The following is a 20,246-nucleotide window of genomic DNA, read 5'->3' as shown; positions in this document are numbered from 1 at the left end:
CCATCCCCGAAGATAACTCATCAGACATGAAAGGACTGGTCAGCGGGTGGGAGAGAGACGCTGATGAAGAGTAAGCTAATTATATCAGGTGGACACTTGAGAGTGTGTTGGCAACTCTTGTCTGGAGGGGGGATGGGAGGATAGAGAGAGAGGGAAGCTGGCAAAATTGTCACGAAAGGAGAGACTGAAAGGGCTGACTCAAGAGGGGGAAAGCAAGTGGGAGTAGGGAGTGAGATGTATGTAAACTTATATGTGACAGACTGATTGGATTTGTAAACGTTCACTTGAAGCTTAATAAAAGTTAATAAAAAAAAAAAAAGAACAGCGAGGGATCTGTGAAACATTTCATAACATGGAGGAACCTGGAAGGCATTATGCTGAGTGAAATTAGTCAGTTGCAAAAGGACAAATATTGTATAAGACCACTATTATAAGAACTTGAGAAATAGTTTAAACTGAGAAGAAAACATTCTTTTGTGGTTGGGGGGGTGGGGGGGCTTTCACTAATTAGATAGTAGAGAAGAACTACTTTAGGTGAAGGGAAAGACAGCACACAATACAGGGGAGGTCAGCACAACTGGACTAAACCAAAAGCAAAGAAGGTTCCTAAATAAACTGAATGCTTTGAAGGCCAGCGTAGCAGGGGCAGGGGTCTGGGGACCATGGTTTCAGAGGATAGCTAAGTCAATTGGTATAATAAAATCTATTAAGAAAACATTCTGCATCCCACTTGGAAGAGTGGCGTCTGGGGTCTTAAATGCTAGCAAGCAGCCACCTAAGATGCATCAACTGGTCTCAACCCACCGTGGATCAAAGGAGAATGAAGAACACCAAGGACACAAGGTGATTACGGACCCAAGAGACAGAAAGGGCCATATGAACCAGCGACTACATCATCCTGAGACCAGAAGAGCTAGCTGGTGCCCGGCTACAACCGATGACTGCCCTGACTTGGAGCACAACAGAGAACCCCTGAGGGAGCAGGAGAGCAGTGGGATGCAGACCCCAAACTCTCATAAGACCAGACTTAATGGTCTGACTGATACTAGAAGGACCCGGGTGGTCATGGCCCCCAGACCTTCTGTTGGCCCAGGAGAGGAACCATTCCCGAAGCCAACTCTTCAGACATGGATTAGACTGGACAATGGGTTGGAGAGGGATGCTGGTGAGGAGTGAGCTTCTCGGATCAGGTGGACACTTGAGACTATGTTGGCATCTCCTGCCTGGAGGAGAGATGAGAGGGTGGAGGGGGTTAGAAGCTGGCGAAATGGACAGGAAAAGAGAGAGTAGAGGGAGTGAGCAGGCTGTCTCATTAGGGGGAGAGTAATTGGGAGTGTGTAGCAAGGTGTATATGGGTTTCTGTGTTGAGAGACTGACTTAATTTTTAACCTTCGCTTAAAGCACAATAAAAATTATTTAAAAAAAGAAAAAGAAATCAAATGACAGTTTCTATCGGACAAACTTGCTGCAAAGACCTCTTTAATGTGTTAAAAGCAAGGACGTCACTTTGAGGACTAAGGTTGTGACTGATCCAAGCTATGGTATTTCCAATTGCCTCATATGCATGTGAAAGCTGGACAATGAATAAGGAAGATTGAAGAAAAATTGATGCCTTTGAATTGCGGTGTTGGAGAAGAATAGTGAATATACCATGAACTGCCAGAAGAATGAACAAATCTTTCTTGGAAGAAGTACAGCCAAAATGCTCCTTAGAAGCGAGGATGGCGAGACTTTGTCTCACATACTTTGGACATGTTATCAGGAGGGATCAGTCCCTGGAGAAGGACATCATGCTTGGCAAAGTACTGGGTCAGTGGAAAAGAGGAAGACCCTCAACGAGATGGATTTACAATAGTGGCTGCAATAAATGGGCTCAAACATAACAAGGATTGTGAGGATGTTGTAGAACTTGGCAGTTTTTCACTCTCTTGTACATCAATATGAGTGGGAACCAACTCAACAGTACCTAAGAACAAGAAGCCTCTGTTTTTCCCGTGTCATTTATACATATAAACATGATTTCAGACATCTATCTTGCCCAAAAGTTGCATAACCCAGAGAAAATTTTAATTAAACTTAAGATTCAGTCATTTTCTAAAACATTGTTAGCAGGTAATGGCACAAAAAAAAAAAAGTACTTCTTCCCATAACATGTTTTGTGTCTGAGGATCCATGCTGTGGTTTCAGTTTTTCTTTAAACTCTTACGCTATTTGACGTATTTTTATTGCATTTTTTGCTCTTTCAAGACCAGGCTCACTTCGTATATTCTCGTTGTAAGAGTTTTTTGGGGAGGAAATATATGTACCTTCCTGAGATCTGTGTTCCCCCCACTCCAAGCTCGATTCATCATGTGAAGTTTAGCTTTTTTTATAACTCTGACCAAAACACAGCAGTTAGCAGGGCCTAAAGCTACCAAGCCTAAACCTTGATAAGAATCAGTAGAAAAGGGCCTGGTTGATAGAAAAGGATGCCTACATGAACCTCGGACGCCAGAAACAAAGCTTTAAAAAGTTTATCTTGTTGTGCACATTCATCTTCATAAACATAAAAATCTATGCTTAAAAAAGCTAACGTCATTATAATAGAAATTTTCAACATGGCAAAATTAGAGAGGTAACAGATGCTTTGTCTTAGTATGTGAACTGCATTTGTAAAGGACATTCTATCTATTATCTATTGCCATCGACAAGAGGTGCATAAATTCTCTGGGAAATTTCCCTACTTTCAAAAAAAGTAATTATATTTAGAATAGTCAGATAAACTGATTTCACAACTGTTGAATTGTTTCTAAATAAAAATCAATAATGTGTGACCCACAGCCTTCTGAGTCAGCTTCCATTTTGGGTCCTAAGTAGAGTCCCCCAGAGTCCCCTAGCCAAGCCTTATTTTTTAGATATCTGACTGATTGCCACAGCATAATGCTAGAGAACCCCATCTCCACAGAGATTGTAGTTTTCATAAAGGATACTTTAAATAAAACTGGTCTTGAGATTTTAAGTTCTTGATAAACTTCAATTCTGGCAATCACTCAAGGTAAAAGAATTAAGAAAGTTCACTGAATACATCAATTGTGGTGGTCCCAATTGAGTCACACAGACAGGCTCATTTCTTGTCTAATACTGCCATCCCAAATGAATGGCTCAATTTAATCAATTCTGATAGCAAAAGGAGAGAGAGAGAGGTTATTTTTGGTAAATAGATTTTCAGTCAAGCAATCTAATCAGTTTTTATGACTATCAATTCTAATCTAGGAATATGCTACAAAAAGCTTTTTTATGAAACTAAAATTTCTAAAAATTGTAGAAATATAACTTCTTTATTCTATTTACTTTCTTACCTTATATCCTTTCTTGATATGAATTTAAAGAAATCAAGAATCAAGCAAAAAGGCAATCATATTGCAGTATTGCTATTGAATAAAAGTCAACCTAAGCATCACAATGGCAAGGAAATTATTTTTATAAGCATTAAGATTTTACCATGTTTTTAATTACAGTACACAATTTTTCTCTAAAACAATTATTTGACAGAAGACTAAGTAACATATAGTTCAAGAAGTTTCTCTTCAAAAAAGACAAGAGATTACTTATGAGTAAATTTGCAGTGAGTGCATCTGATTTTCTTCCCAAGTCTCAGTGTCTGCAGCTTTCGTACTGCAGCTACAATATCTGGAGTTTTATCTCATCTAATCTCACATGTAAATTACAGGTCTACCTCCACATGTAGTAGGGCCAAGACTGATAAAAATAGATTTTCACAAATACAGCAGGGAACAACTAGTATAAAGGTTATAGGATGGGGTCAAGCTTGGCATGTTAGAAGGGAAAAAGTATGATGTAGCCAGAGGCAAGGGGTGAAAGATGAGATAAAGGAGGTCATTCAGGTCAGATCCTACAGGGTTTTGTAGGCCATGGTAAGGAGTGTAGATTTCATCCTAAGTGCAATGGAAAGCCATTGGAGGTTTTTGTGCAGGAGAATAACATGATCTGACCAACCTCTGAAAGGATCATCCCTTTTGCTGCATGGTGAATTGACTAAAAAAGGGTAAGGGAAGAAGCAGGGAGATTAATTTTGAGGCTATACAAGAGTTTGGGACAGAGACGGAGGTGATTTGAACTAGGTTCATAGTATATAGTACAGTAAGAAGTGGTTGAATTCAGAGAAAATTTTGGGAGTTACAGCCTTGCTGATGGATTACATGTGGGGAGGTAGGACAATATATGATTAAGGATGATTCCCCGCTGTTTGACCTAAGCAACTGAGTGGATGGTAAAGTAAAAGGCTGGGAGGAGTTGGCTGGGTATTGTTGTTGTGATTAGGTAGTTTCAAATGTGAGTTTAAAGCTGGGAGGAGAGGTAGGGCTGCAGGCATATGTAGAACCAAGGAAGAGGTTGAGATTGCTTAGGGAAGAATACACGGGATCGAGGGCCAGCCACCAATCACAAATACTCCAGCATTTAGAGATCACACAGAGAAGAAGAAAAATGACTATCAAAGGAGACTGAGACAGAGTGCCCAGTAATATAGGATGAAAATGAAAATGTGGCATCTTGGAAGTCAAGAGAAAAATTAAGTATTTTAACAAAGAATGGAGTGAGAGAGGCAGGGCCAAGATGGTGGAGTATTCAGGCACTTCTGGTGGTCCCTCTTACAACAAAGACCCCAAAAAACAAGTGAATCAATAATATATATGTGAAAAGCTAGGAGCCCTGAACATCAAAGGAAATGTTAAGAAATTGGACTGAGTGGCAGGGGGAGGGAGAGACAGCTTAGAAGCAGCAAGGAGTCGCCAGACCTGACTAGGTGGGAACCAGTGCTCCTCAGCCCTGATCCCCTGACACAACTGGGACAGGGCTGGCAGTAGCATTCAGGACATGGTTTCCTCTGCCAGAGAGAGTGAGTGGCACAGTCTACTCATGCCTCTGGAATCAGTGAAGAATAGCACTCTCCACAAAAGATAAGTGCTTGTATCCAATTTACCATGCGGATCAAAAAGCACCCCTTTAGAAAAAACTCTCTCCCGTTTATCCAATCCTTCCTCCCTCTGCTGCAGTCCCTTGAACTGGCTTCAGTGGCAGTGGGTTTCCATGGGGCTGAGATAGGTTCTGCTGCACATCCTGAGCCATTATCCTGGCCTTGGAGAAGGAACAAATTAAGAAAACAGGAAAAAATAATCTGCCAGCTCCCCTAAGCTGGGAACTGAGGAAAGAAGCAGCTCCTGTCCAAGCACAAGCAGTCCACAGACGTTGAATGTGTTTCACCCCCGCATGGACCTGTGTGGGCCCATTTCAACAGCTTAGGCCCTTGTTGGCACAGTGCAATGGTGTATGTGCCTGAGGTCTGACTTCAACTTTTTCAGCTGTGTGGTGGAGGGGCAGGTTTTTGATATTTAACACTGCTCTGCCTATCAAGCAGGGTCCTCACCTACTCACATCAGGGGCCTGAGGACTGGTGGCTCCACCCATGCAACCTAGCTACCTGTGACAAGGGTCCAAGGATAAATGGTGCCTCCCAGTCATTACAGCCAAAAGCATTGCGTCCCCATGGTCCGGCTGCAGAGCCCACCCACCTGTACTTTAGGGAACAAGGACACACTTTCCTCACAGACCCTCAGGGTAAATGGTTGACAGCCACCTGCTTTGTTCAGAGTGTGACCCCTGCTGCAACCAGATACCTGTGACTACACCAATCACCCCTGCTCATCTAAGACCGTAGGTGAGAGCCTGCACCACACACTTGGTGACTGACTACCTGGACACCTAAGCTGAATCCATACAAGAAAAGTGAATAGACTCTTAGGTTCACATACCTGGTAACAGCTTTAGCTAACTGGTGACAAGATACTACAGCTTCAAAGATGCCAACGATCCAGGTAGCTCACTCGAGTAGCATCTTTAAGTATATAACAACAAAACAAAGCAAAAAGCTAGGACACAATAAAACCAAAAAAACCAAACCCAGTGCCGTCGAGTCAATTTCGACTCACAGTGACCCTATAGGACAGAGTAGAACTGCCCCACAGAGTTTCCAAGGAGCATCTGGCGGATTCGAACTGCTGACCCTTTGGTTAGCAGCTGTAGCACTTAACCACATGCCACCAGGGTTTCCAGGATACAATAACCAAACATAAAATAAATTAATACAATAACCTATAGATGGCTTGGAGACAACAGTCAAATCAAATCACATAAAGAAACAGACCATGATCACTTCAACAGGCTCCCAAAATAAAGAAACCAGGAATCTTCCGGATGAAGATATTTTCCTGAAATTACCAAAGGTAGAATACAAAAGATTACTTACAGAACTCTTCAAGAGATCAGGAAGCAGACCAGGCAAAATGCAGAACAAGCCAAGGAACACACAGATAAAGCAGCAGAGGACACTAAGAAGGTTATTCAAGAGCATAATGACAAATTTAATAGGCTTCAGGAGTCCATAGAGAGACAGCAATCAGAAATTCAGAAAATTAACAGTAAAATTTCAGAATCATACAACTCAATAGAAAGTCAGAGGAGCAGAATTGAAGAAATGGAAGGCACATTTAGTAAGACTGAAAATAAAACACATTGCGCCAATATATTTGAAGAAAAATAAGACGAAAGAATTGAAAAAAATGAAGAAACCCTAAGAATCGTGTGGGAGGAGAACAGAAAATACAGAGAATTGTTCAAGATTTGTTGGCAGAAAACTTCCCAGATATCGTGAAAGATGAGAAGATATCTATCCAAGATGCTCATCAAGCCCCACACAAGGTAGATCCCAAAAGAAAGTCACCAAGGCATATTATAATCAACTTGCCAAAACCGAAGATAAAGAATTTGAAGAGCACCTAGGGATAAACAAAAAGTCATAAGACAGTCAATAAGAATAAGCTTGGACTACTCAGGTGAAACCATGAAGGCAAGAAGGCAATGGGATAACATATATAAAGACTTGAAGGAAAAAAAACTGCCAGTCAAGAATCCTATATCCAGGAAAGCTGTCTCTCAAATATGAAGGACATTTCTAGATGAACAGAAGTTTAGGGAATTTGCAAAAACCAAACCGAAACTACAAGAAAAACTAAAGGGAGCCCTCTGGTTAGAAAATCAATAACACAAGATAACAACCCAAGACTAGAACACAGGATAGAGTAACCAGATATCAACCCAGAAAGGGAAATGAAAAAAACAAACCAAGATAAAAAAAAATACTCAAAACAGGGAAACAGCGATGTCATTATGTAAAAGATGGCAACATTAAATCAATAAAGACAGGCTAAAATAATGCAGTCATAGACCTTTCATATGGAGAGGAAGTCAAGCCGATACAAAGAGATAAAATTTGGTTTGAACTTGGAAAAAATATGGGTAAATAATAAGGTAACCACAAAGGAGACTCACAACCCTACACATCAAAATAAAACACAAGAAAAAGACTCAGCAAAAACAAAATCAACAACAATGAAAAAGAGGAAAAGATGATATATGAAGAAACACTACTCAGCACAAAAAATTAACTGCAAAAAAGAAACAGTCAACAACACACACAAAAAGACAGCAAAATGACAGAACTAAACTCACACCTATCCATAATTACGCTGAATGTAAATGGACTAAATGCACCAATAAAGAGACAGAGAGTGGCAGAATGGATAAAAAAAAATACATCCATATGCTGCCTACAAGAGACACACCTTAGACTTAGAGACACAAACAAACTAAAACTCAAAGGATCAAAAAATATATCAAGCAACAACAATCAAAAAAGGGCAAGAACGGCAACATTAATTTCTGACAAAATAGACTTTAAAGTTAAACCCACCACAGAGGGTAAAAAAGGACATTATATAATGATTAAAGGGACAAAATACCAGGAGGATATAGTCATATTAAATATTTACACACCCAATGACAGGGCTGAAAGATACGTAAAGCAAACCCTAACAGCACTAAAAAGCAAAATAGACAGCTCCACAATAATAGTAGAAGCCTTCAACACACCACTTTTGGTGAAGGACAGAACATCCGGAAAGAAGCTCAATAAAGACATAGAAGAGCTAAATGCCGCAACCAACCAACTAGACCTCACAGACATATACAGAACACTCCACCCAACAGGAGCCAAGTATACTTTCTTTTCTAGTGCACATGAAACATTCTCTAGAATAGACCACATAATTAGGTCATAAAGCAAGCCTTAACAAGATCCAAAACATCAAAATATCACAAAGCATCTTCTCTGATCATAAAGCCATAAAAGTAGAAATCAATAACAGAAAAAGCAGGAAAAGAAATCAAACACATAGAAACTGAACAACACCTTGCTCAAAAACTAATGGGTTATAGAAGGAAATTAAGGATGGAATAAATTCATAGAATCCAATGAGAATGAAAACAATTCCTACCAGAACCTTTGGGACACAGCTAAAGCAGTGTTCAGAGGTCAATTTATAGCAATAAACGCACACATCCAAAAAGAATAAATGGCCAAAATCAAAGAATTATCCCTACAGCTTGAAAAAATAGAAAGAGAGCAAAAAAAAAAAAAAAAAAATCCTCAGGCACCAGAAGAAAGCAAATACTAAAAATTATAGCAGAATTAAATGAAATAGAGAACAGGAAAACAATTGAAAGAGTTAACAAGACCAAAAGCATGTTCTTTGAAAAGATTAACAAAATTGTAAATCATTGGCCTAACTGACAAACGAAAAACAAGAGAGGAAGCAAATAAACCGCATAAGAAATGACATGGGCAATATCAAAACAGACCCAACTGAAATTAAAAGAATCATATCAGATTACTATGAAAAATTTACTCCAACAAGTTTGAAAACCTAGAAGAAATGAACAAATTTCTAGAAACACACAACCTACCCAAACTAACACAAACAGAGGTAGAATAACCAAATAAACCCATAACACAAGAAGATATTGAAAAGGTAATTAGAAAGCTCCCAACAAAAGAAAGCCTTGGCCCTGATAGCTTCAATGCAGAATTCTAAGAAATTTTCAGAGACGAGTTAACACCACTACTACTAATGTATTTCAGAGCATAGAAAAGGATGGAATACTCCCAAACTCATTCTACGAACCCAGCATTCCTTGAAACCAAACCAGGTAAAGACACAACCAAAAAAGTAATTACAGACCTATATCATCCCTCATGAACTTAGATGCAAAAATCCTCAACAAAATTCTAGCCAAAAGAATTCAACAACATATCAAAAACATAATTCACCATGACCAAGTGGGATTCATACCACAAATGCAGGGATGGTTCAACATTAGAAAAACAACCAACGTAATCCATCATATAAATAAAAGAGCCACATGATCTTATCAATTGATGCAGAAAAGGCATCTAACAAAGTCCAACACCCATTCATTATAAAAACTCTCAGCAAAATAGGAATAGAAGGAAAATTCCTCAACATAATAAAGGGCATTTATATAAAGCCAACAGCCAACATCATTATAAATGGAGAGAGTCTGAAAGCATTCCCCTTGAGAACAGGAACCAGGCAAGGATGCCCTTTATCACCACTCTTATTCAACATTCTGCTTGAGGTCCTAGCCAGAGTAGTTAGGCTAGATAAAGAAATAAAGGGCATCCAAACTGGTAAGGAAGAAGAAAAAGTATCTCTATTTGCAGATGACAAGATCTTATACACAGAAAACCCTAAAGAATCCCCAAGAAAACTACTGAAATTAATAGAAGAGTTGAGCAGATTATCAGGATACAAAATAAACATACTAAAATCAGCTGGATTCCTCTACACCAACAAAGAGAATATCGAAAAGGAAACCACCAAATCAATACCATTTACAATAGCCCCAAAGAAGATAAAATACTTAGAAATAAATCTAACCAGAGATGTAAAAGACGTCTACAAAGACAATTACAACACTGTACTGCAAGAAACCAAAAGAGACCATAAGTGGACAAACATACCTTGCTCATGGATAGGAAGACTCAATACTGCAAAAATGTCTATTCTACCCAAAGCGATCAGTAGTTTCAATGCAATCCCAATACAAATACCAACGACATTTTTTAATGAGATGGAGAAACGAATCACCAACTTCATAGGGAAGGGAAAGAAGTCCCATGTAATTAAAGCATTACTGAAAGAGAACAATGTAGGAGGCCTCACACTACCTGATTTTAGAACCTATTATACTGCCATGGCAGTCAAAACACCCTGGTACTGGTACAACAACAGATACATAGACCAATGGATCACAATTGGGAATCCAGACATAAATCCATCCACATATGAGCAGCAGATATTTGACAAAGGCCCGAAGTCAGTTAAATGGGGAAATGATTGTCTCTTTCACAAATGGTGCTGGCATAACTGGATATCTACCGGAAAAAAAAAATGAAACAAGACCCATACCTCACACCATGCACAAAAACAAACTCAAAATGGATCAAAGACCTAAATATAAAATCTAAAACAATAAAGATCATGGAAGAAAATATAGGGACAACACTAGGAGCCCTAATACATGGCATAAACAGTATACAAAACATTACTAACAATGCACAAACACCAGAAGAGAAACTAGATAACTGGGAGCTCCTAAAAACCAAACACACTCATCCAAAGCCTTCACCAAAAGAGTAAAAAGATTACCTACAGCCTAGGAAAAAGTTTTTGGCTACGACAAATCTGATCGCCATCTGGTCTCTAAAATCTACATGATACTGCAAAAACTTGACAACAAAATGACAAATAACCCAATTAAAAAATGGGCCGAGGGTATGAATAGGCACTTCACCAAAGAAGAATTTCAGGCAGCTAGCAAATACATGAGGAAATGCTCACCATCATAAGCCATTAGAGAAATGCAAATCAAAACTACAATGAGATTTCATCTTGCCCCAACAAGGCTGGCATTAATCCAAAAAATGCAAAATAATAAAATTTGGAGAGGCTGTGGAGAGATTGGAGCACTTATGCATCGCTAGTGGGATGTAAAATGGTACAACCACTTCGGAATTCGATTTGGCGCTTCCTTAAAAAGCTAGAAATAGAACTACCATACAATCCAGCAATCCCACTACTTGGAATATATCCTACAGAAATAAGAGCCTTTACACGAACAGAAATGTGCACACCCATGTTCACTGCAGCACTGTTTACAATAGCAAAATGATGGAAGCAACGAAGGTGCCCATCAATAGATGAATGGATAAATAAATTATGGTATATTCACATAATCTTATTTTGATACTTCCTGGGTCATTTAATATTTTCCCCATAGAATCCTTCACTATTGCAACTTGAGGCTTGAATTTTTTCTTCAGTTCTTTCAGCTTAACAAACGCCGAGCATGTTCTTCCCTTTTGGTTTTCCATCTCCCGCTCTTTCCATATGTCATTATAATACTTTACTTTGTCTTCTCAAGCCACCCTTTGAAATATTCTGTTCAGTTCTTTTACTTCATCAACTCTTCCTTTTGCTTTAGCTGCTCAACATTCGAGAGCAAGTTTCAGAGTCTCCTCTGACATCCACCCTGGTCTTTTCTTTCTTTCCTGTCTTTTCAATGACCTCTTGCTTTCTTCATGAATGATGTACTTGATGTCATCCCATAACTCGTCTGGTCTTCGGTCAGTAGAATTAGTTGATGTTCAAACATTTCAAGAGGTGGCATATGATCAGGAACCGATGGTACTGAAGGAAAAAGTCCAAGCTGCTCTGAAGCATTGGCGAAAAACAAGGCCCCAGGAATTGATGGAATATCAATTGAGATGTTTCAGAAAACAGACGCAGTGCTGGAGGTGCTCACTCGTCTATGCCAAGAAATATGGAAGACAGCTTCCTGGCCAACTGACTGGAAGAGATCCATATTTATGCCTATTCCCAAGAAAGGTGATCCAACCGAATGTGGAAATTATAGAACAATATCATTATATCACACGCAAGTAAAATTTTGCTGAAGATCATTCAAAAATGGCTGCAGCAGTATATCGACAGGGAATTGCCAGAAATTCAGGCTGGTTTCAGAAGAGGACGTGCAACCAGGGATATCATTGCTGATGTCAGATGGATACTGGCTGAGAGAAGAGAATACCAGAAGGATGTTTACCTGTGTTTTATTGACTATGCAAAGGCATTCAACTGTGTGGATCATAACAAATTACGGAAAACATTGCAAAGAATGGGAATTCCAGGACACTTAATTGTGCTCATGAGGAACCTTTACATAGATCAAGAGGCAGTTGTTCGGATAGAACAAGGGGATACTAAGTGGTTTAAAGTCAGGAAAGGTGTGCGTCAGGGTTGTATTCCTTCACCATACCTATTCAATCGGTATGCTGAACAAATAATCCAAGAAGCTGGACTATATGAAGAAGAACAGGGCATCAGGATTGGAGGAAGACTCATTAACAACCTGCGTTATGCAGGTGACACAACCTTGCTTGCTGAAAGTGAAAAGGACTTGAAGCACTTACTAATGAAGGTCAAAGACCACAGCCTTCAGTATGGGTTGCACCTCAACATAAAGAAAACAAAAATCCTCACAACTGGACCAATGAGCAACATCATGATAAATGGAGAAAAGATTGAAATTGTCAAGGATTTCATTTTACTTGGATCCACAATCAACAGCCATGGAAGCAGCAGTCAGGAAATCAAAAGATGCATTGCATTCGGTAAATCTGCTGCAAAGGACCTCTTTAAAGTGTTGAAGAGTAAAGATGTCACCCTGAAGACTAAGGTGCGCCTGACCCAAGCCATGGTATTTTCAATCACATCATATGCATGTGAAAGCTGGACAATGAATAGGGAAGACGGAAGAAGAACTGATGCCTTTGAATTGTGGTGTTGGCGATGAATATTGAATATCCCATGGACTGCCAAAGGAACGAAAAAATCTGTCTTGGAAGAAGTACAACCAGAATGCCCCTTAGAAGCAAGGATGGCGAGACTGCGTCTTACAGCCTTTGGACATGTTGTCAGGAGGGATCAGTCCCTGGAGAAGGACATCATGCTTGGCAGAGTACAGGGTCAGCAGAAAAGAGGAAGACTCTCAACAAGGTGGATTGACACAGTGGCTACAACAATGAGCTCAAGCATAACAACGATTGTAAGGATGGCACGGGACCAGGCGTGTTTCGTCCTGTTGTGCATAGGGTCGCTATGAGTCGGAACTGACTCGAGAGCACCTAACAACAACAACAACAACATATTCACATAATGGAATACTATGCAAGGTTTAAGAACAATGAAGAATCCGTGAAACATTTCATAACGAGGAGGAATCTGGAAGGCATTATGCTGAGTGAAATTAGTTAGTTGCAAAAGGACAAATATTGTATGAGACTACTATTATAAAAACTTTAGAAACAGAAGAAAATATTATTTGATGGTTACGAGAGTGGGGAGGGAGGGAGAGGGGTATTCACTAACTAGATAGTAAAAAAGAACTATTTTAAGTGAAGGAAAAGATATGACCAAATGCTTGAAGAACAGAGTAGTAGGGATGGGGGTCTGGGGACCTTGGTTTCAGGGGACATCTAGGTCAACTGGAATAACAAAATGTGTTAAGAATTAGTTCTGCATTCCACTTTGGTGAGAGGTGTCTGGGGTCTTAAACGCTAGCAAGCGGCCATCTAAGATGCATCAATTGGTCTCAACCCACCTGGAACAAAGGAAAATGAAGAACACCAAAGACATAAGGTAAATATGAGCCCAAGAGACAGAAAAAGCCACATAAAACAGAGACTACCTCAGATTGAGACCAGAAAAACTAGATGGTGCCTGACTACCACCGATAACTTCTCTGACAGGGAACAAAACAGAGAATCCCTGTTGGAGCAGACCAGTGGGATGCAGACCTCAAATTTTCATAAAAAGGCCAGTCTTAATGGTCTGACTGAGATTGGAAGGACCCCAGAGTTCATGGCCCCCAAATCCTCTGTTAGCCCAAGACTGGAACCATTCCTGAAGCCAACTCTTCAGACAGGGATTGGACTGGCCTATAAGACAGAAAATGATACAGGTGAGGAGTGAACTTCTTGGCTCAAGTAGACACATGAGACTACGTGGGCAGCTCCTGTCCGGAGGGGAGATGAGAAGGCAGAGGAGATCAGAAGCTGTTTGAATGGACATGGGAATACATAGCGGAGAGGAGTGTGCTGTCTCATTAGGGGGCGAGCAGCTAGGAGTATGTAGCAAGGTGTGTATAAGTTTTTGTACAAGAGACTGAATTGATTTGTAAACTTTCACTTAAACCACAGTTAAAGAAACAAAACAAACAAAAAGAATGGAGAGTGACCCTTCCAAAAGGGAGATGAACAATTTGAAACAAAAGGTAGTCCACTCTTCCAATAAGTGTTGCTTTGTGGAAGGGAACTGAAACTGGGGCCACAACAGCAAGGTGACACAGGGGAAGAGAAATTTTTTATTTGCTGTTAAGGTAAGAGGAGACACTAGAGTTGTTGGTTTTTTGTTTTTTTTTTTTTTTGTCTGTTTTTGTTTTCTGACACGAATGACATAGTAGAAAGGGAGGGATGCTTGCTGTAGGAGAAAGAAGGGAAAATTCACTGCTGGAGTGATAACCTTGAGAAAGTGAGAGGTGATGAGAAGCAAAGCCCAGTTGAGGGACTGGGTTTAGAGAGTAATAGAGACACTGCTTCCACATTAATATGAGGAAGACAAAGAAGTGTAGGGACAGATGCACGGAGGTTGGCAGTTTGGGTTTTGGGAAGTCAAAATGTCTGAGTTAGCTTTACCAAGAACTCGGGGGCATGGGAGAGGATTGCAATTATTTCTACAATTCTCAATATTCAGCTTAACCCTGTACTCGGACGCCATGGTTACAAATCAGTATTAATGATATCGTGGCTGTACAGCTTATTCTTCATAACTTTTCAAAATGTGAGTTAATCAAGCTGGGTGGTAGGGAAATTAAGTCACTAAGGTGACTTAACCTACTTTCATAAACTAATTTCACAAAAGCAACTCCAAATTCTCTATATTTTGTTTCGAGTGTGGTGGCTAAAGAACTGTTGGCTTCAGAGACCGAGGTTCCTTAATCCTCGCTGCAGTGGAAGGTAAAATCAGCAGTGTCTGCTTCTGACCAGTCGAGGGCTTAGTGGACTATAGGAGCACCAGGACCATTTAGCAAAGTCATCTGAAAGCTTTATTCACTTCATAACTCATTTGCTGTGAGAACTCTCCCTCGGGACTTCCTCCAAAGTTGCTTTACCCCCTTACATCATATTCTAGGCAACCTGCCAATGCCATCTTTTGGAAACAAAGAGGGTTTATTCCAAATTTGTCAGTCCATAACACAGTCATGTTCAGTGAGCACACTCCATGCAGAGCATAGCAGATGGTTTATCTGGGAGGTCAGGTCTCCACCCTCTGTTTTCAGCCATTTATTAGAGGCCCTGAGAGTTGGAACAGAATTCAGTGTTCTAGGAAACAAGAGAACAAAACTATTCCAATGGTTCGATCACCTGTGCAAGTCTTTCTCTACGCCTCAAATCCAACAACAACTCTCTTCGTATTTAACACTAACATGAAAGTTTCAGAATCCAGCAAATCTCTTGGAGATTATACACTCCAACACTTTCCTTGTATATATTGGGGAAAGTGAGATCTGCATGAAGTTAGGGACTTGCCAAAGTTTGTCTGGCATGTCAGTGGGACAATCTGGACATTTGGACTCCCTGGCCATCTCATAGGAGCCCTGGTGGCAGAGTAGTTAAGCACTTGGCTGCTAACTGAAAGATCAGCAGTTTGAACCCATCAGACACTCCATGGGAGAAAGATGTGGCAGTCTGCTTCTGTAAAGATTACAGCCTTGGAAACCCTGTGGGGCAGTTCTACTCTGTCCTATAGGGTTGCTATAAGTCAGAATTAACTCGACAGCAACGGCTTTTTTGGAGGGGGGGAAGCGGTTTGAGATAGCTCTCCCTTCACCATGCTTTTCAGCTACTCTATCTCAAGGAATCACTTCATTGTGGCAAATAGTCTTCTCAGAGCAGCTGAAGAAGTCAAGTTGACTCCTGATATCACCCATACTGCAAACTTTTAGAGCTACTCCACAAGGGACCATGGCAAAATCCACTTCAAAGTTAAAGAGCAAACACTGGAAAATAATAAGGCCGAGGAAGCAGGAAAGTGATATAGGAGGAGAAACAAAAGAATGCACAATTCTGAGTGACCAGGAGAAAAAAATCTGGCATGGGGAAAAAGAAAAAAAAAATCTGGCATGAGGAAAAATGAAGAAACTACACCTCATTTGAGAAAGAGGGGCAGAGATAAAGCTGAGCTATGCAGCACTCTCTCTCAAATGGAGAGGAGGACCAGACTCAGCTCCCCTGATTTTTCTAAAGGCCACTCTATTTCCTGCTGGTGATTCATCTTGCCCCTGGCATAGACCTCTTCCCTAGCTGCTCTTTTCCCTGTTCCCTGCTTTTGCTACCTTTGGTATTGTAAAACGACATTACTATTGGTATAATCTTTTCATTTAGGAACCCATGGCCCTAGGACTAAAGACTTCATTACAAGTATAAAGCACTCCAAAGTTTATGAAGTGCTTACTCATAGATTATCTCCTTTGGGTCTTGCAATAAACCCATGAAGTAGGTAATGGCTGGGATCCTCCAGCAAGGCATGTGGGTGGTAGAGAAGGTCTGGAGATCATGGGGGCATTAAACCAAGTATCCTCTGGAAATGCACCAAGCCAAGGAGGACATTCCAAACAAGGCCAGGAGAAAGTCAAGGCTACAAGCCAGGAAAGGCTAAGTGATTTGTACAGGTGCTGAGATGACAGTAGGATAGGAATGGCACAGACCAAGGAAACTGAGATAATTGGATTAAAGGCTATGTTAGTCATCTAGTGCTGCCATAACAGAAATACCACAAGTGGATGGCTTTAACAAAGAGAAATTTCTTTCCTCACAGTAAAGTAAGCTAAAAGTCCAAATTCAAGGTGTCAGCTCCAGGGGAAGACGTTCTCTCTCTGTCGGCTCTGGAATAAGGTCCTTGTCCTCAGTCTTCCTATGGTCAAGGAGCTTCTCAGGCACAGGGACCCCAGGTCCAAAGGACGTGTTCTGCTCCTGGTGCTACTTTCTTGGTGGTCTGAGGTCCCCAACTCTCTACTCACTTTCCTTTTTATCTCTTGAGAGATAAAAGGTGGTACAGGCCCTACCCAAGGGAAGCTCCCTTTACATTGAATGACGAAGCTGACCTGAGTAAGGGTGGTGTTACAATCCCACCCTAATCCTCTTTAGCATAAAATTACAATCACAAAATGGAGGACCACACCACAATACTGGGAATCATGGCCTAACCAAGTTGACACATATTTTGGGGGGGACACAATTCAATTCATGACAAAGGGTAAAGGTGAAAAGTGGATGGAGCTAATTGGCTCAGAAAGGTTGGCACCTGCAAACATTAACCATGTTGTATAATGCTCCTTTTACGCAAATCCAGGCTGTGACAATGTGCAGTAATTCTTTAAGAGAGCCATGTTAGACAGGTAACATTAGTTCCCTTTTATAAATGATGAAATGAGGTAACACACAGTAGCTGGATGGCAGTCAAGAAGCCTGAAGAACACCTATGTGTTCCCAGAGGGATTCAAAGGCTATCTCTTCTAAGAACCAGAGCCCCATTCACCATACTGTCAAACAGAACACATTTGTGCACACTTCTCTTAGTGCTGTTGTTGTTAGCTGCCATCGAGTTGGCCCCTAACTCATGGTGACCCCATGCACAATGAAATCAGAGCATTGTGATCTATAGGATTTTCATCGGCTGATATTTTGGAAGTAGATCACTAGGCATTTCTTCCTCATCTTAGTCTAGAAGCTCTGCTGAGCCCTCTTCAACATCCTAGAGAGACAGAAGCCTCCACCGACAGATAGGTAGTGGCTGTGCATGAGGTGCACTGGCTAGGAATCAAACTCCAGGCTCCTGCATAGAAGGGGAGAATTCTACCACTGAACCACCAGTGTCCCTTCTCTTAGTATACTTCTAGTTTATTGCATAAAAACTCAATCATTTTCTCTCCTCTTGCATTCATTTCCTATCTTGTCGATCATCCCATTTAATAATTTATCAATGCTAGACATTGGGAATGCAAAGGTAAATGAGACATTGGGCATTCCCTGTGTTATCTTCCTATCATCTCCTCTTACTCTTTCCCTTTGCTCACTCCCTCCAGCCCCACTGACTCTTTGTTGTACTGCCAACAGACTAAGTGCTCATGTTCTTTAAAGTCCTTGAATTTTCTATTCTCTCTGTTGGGCATGCTGGTCCACCCATATTCACATGAGTTAGGCCCCCCTCACATACTTGGGTCTCTGCTGAAATGTCACCTTTCCAGTGAGGTCTCCCCTTACCTTCCTATTCCACCCACTCCTTCTCCCTCTTCCCTGCTTTATACTTCTCCATAGATTTGTTACCATCTGACTATAGAGACAGATACATCTACACACACATGCAGATACACACATGCACACACTCATTTGTCACCCATCTATCCCAATTATAATGTGGCCCTGAGGACAGATATTTTGCTCTCTTCACTTCTGTGTCCTAGCCCTTAAAACAGTGGCTGGCCTGAAGATAGCACTCAATCAATATTTGTTGAATAAATGAATCATTGCATTTCCCTGTCTGTCTGTGCAGCTAGACTGTGAATGCCTCAGAAGGCAAACACTGTGTCTGTCTTCACCATTGCATCCTCAGTGCTTTGAAGGGGACCTAGAACACTGTGGGTGCTCCATAAAGATAGGTAGAGTGCAAAATGGACAATTTGTCACATTCCTGAGAATCAAGCTGCATTATAACCTTGAATTGTTTCTCCTGCCAACCTCAAACGTACCCATCCTCCTTCAACTCCCCACTGAGCAACTGCTTTGCTATTCTATGGGCATCCATTCTCCTTACATGATCACTTTTCCAAAACTAACCTAAAAAGGATATGGCTTTATTCTCGGAAGACTCAGTTTGCTCTGGGTGCTTTGTTATCGGCCACGTTTTTTTTTGCACTTGATGAGATATTTGTTAATTATCTTGCAAGTAGGAGGAATAATTTCATATATGGGAGCACTATCACATTACAGTGTCTTGAAAATGCTATTTGAAGCAATACAATTTTTAACTAGAAAGACATAAATATACCCTCTAAGTGTAAAGCTAGTTAAACGAGTTCTTCAATCAAGATTTCACAAGTAATTACAGAATTGGATACATTCTGTAGTTGAGTTAATGGAGTTCCTTTTTTAGGGTATAAAAGCCTTAATGTCCAGATCAGGCTTTCTGTGTGTTCTTTATGCTGCTTAACACATTTTGACTGCTCAATAAATAACAATCAAATTATATCCGCAGAAACTCTAACATTAATAAGTCCAATAAAGTTGTACTTGGCTCTGTCATTCCCTCTTTACTAGCAAGTGCCGGCCAAAGTGTTCTATAACAAATGCAGCACAACATGAGTCATTGATACTTTGTCCTTTTTCTTACAAGAAAGATTTAGAAATATTTACAATCTGTAAATAGTGGAAGGAGGGATATACATAAAAACAATACCAAAAGTTTCTGGGGTGCAGCTCAAAATGACAAAGTAATAAATCAGAATTACAACAGACAACTGACCTTTAAATATTCTTGAGACCAGCCTGCAGAGAATATTCTAACTTGGCAGAAGGCAAGAAGGTCCTCCAAATGGCGACTTATCACAGTGACTTTGTCTTCCCCCATCAATTTCTCTGCCACAGTAGCCTCCATATAATGAAACAATGAAATTTGGATAAGGACATGTACTACTCTGCCCACACTCTCTCTTCCCTAATGAGTAGGAATTGTTGGCTAAGAACAAAAGTGTACCCTAGTTATGCCTTCATGTTGTTGTGATTTTCCATATACCCATCCATATAAGCACATAAAAAAAATACACCCTAACAAATACAGATAAACTTGTTAATGTTACATAATCCATTTCAGAGTATGGATATTATGCTTTTCATCTGAGCCTTCTGTGGCCCTTATAATGTACTGAGGAAAAGGTCCACTTTAGCAAATATAGGTTCAAACATCTGCTGGGCACAGTTTTAAATAACCTTATTTTAATCCTCACAATAACTCTCAAAGATAAGTAGATAATAATATTCCCACTAAAAATGATAAAACCGAGTATCATATTGGTTCAGTCACTTGTATGCAGTCATACAGTCATCAGTTGTGCAAGCCATGACCAGAAGGTCTAACTCCAGAGCCCATCCACAT

The sequence above is a fragment of the Loxodonta africana genome, chromosome X (assembly GCF_030014295.1).
Source record: "Loxodonta africana isolate mLoxAfr1 chromosome X, mLoxAfr1.hap2, whole genome shotgun sequence".
Classification (NCBI taxonomy): domain Eukaryota; kingdom Metazoa; phylum Chordata; class Mammalia; order Proboscidea; family Elephantidae; genus Loxodonta; species Loxodonta africana.
The sequence above is the reverse complement of the archived record's forward strand: the minus strand, read 5'-3'. Positions refer to the sequence as shown.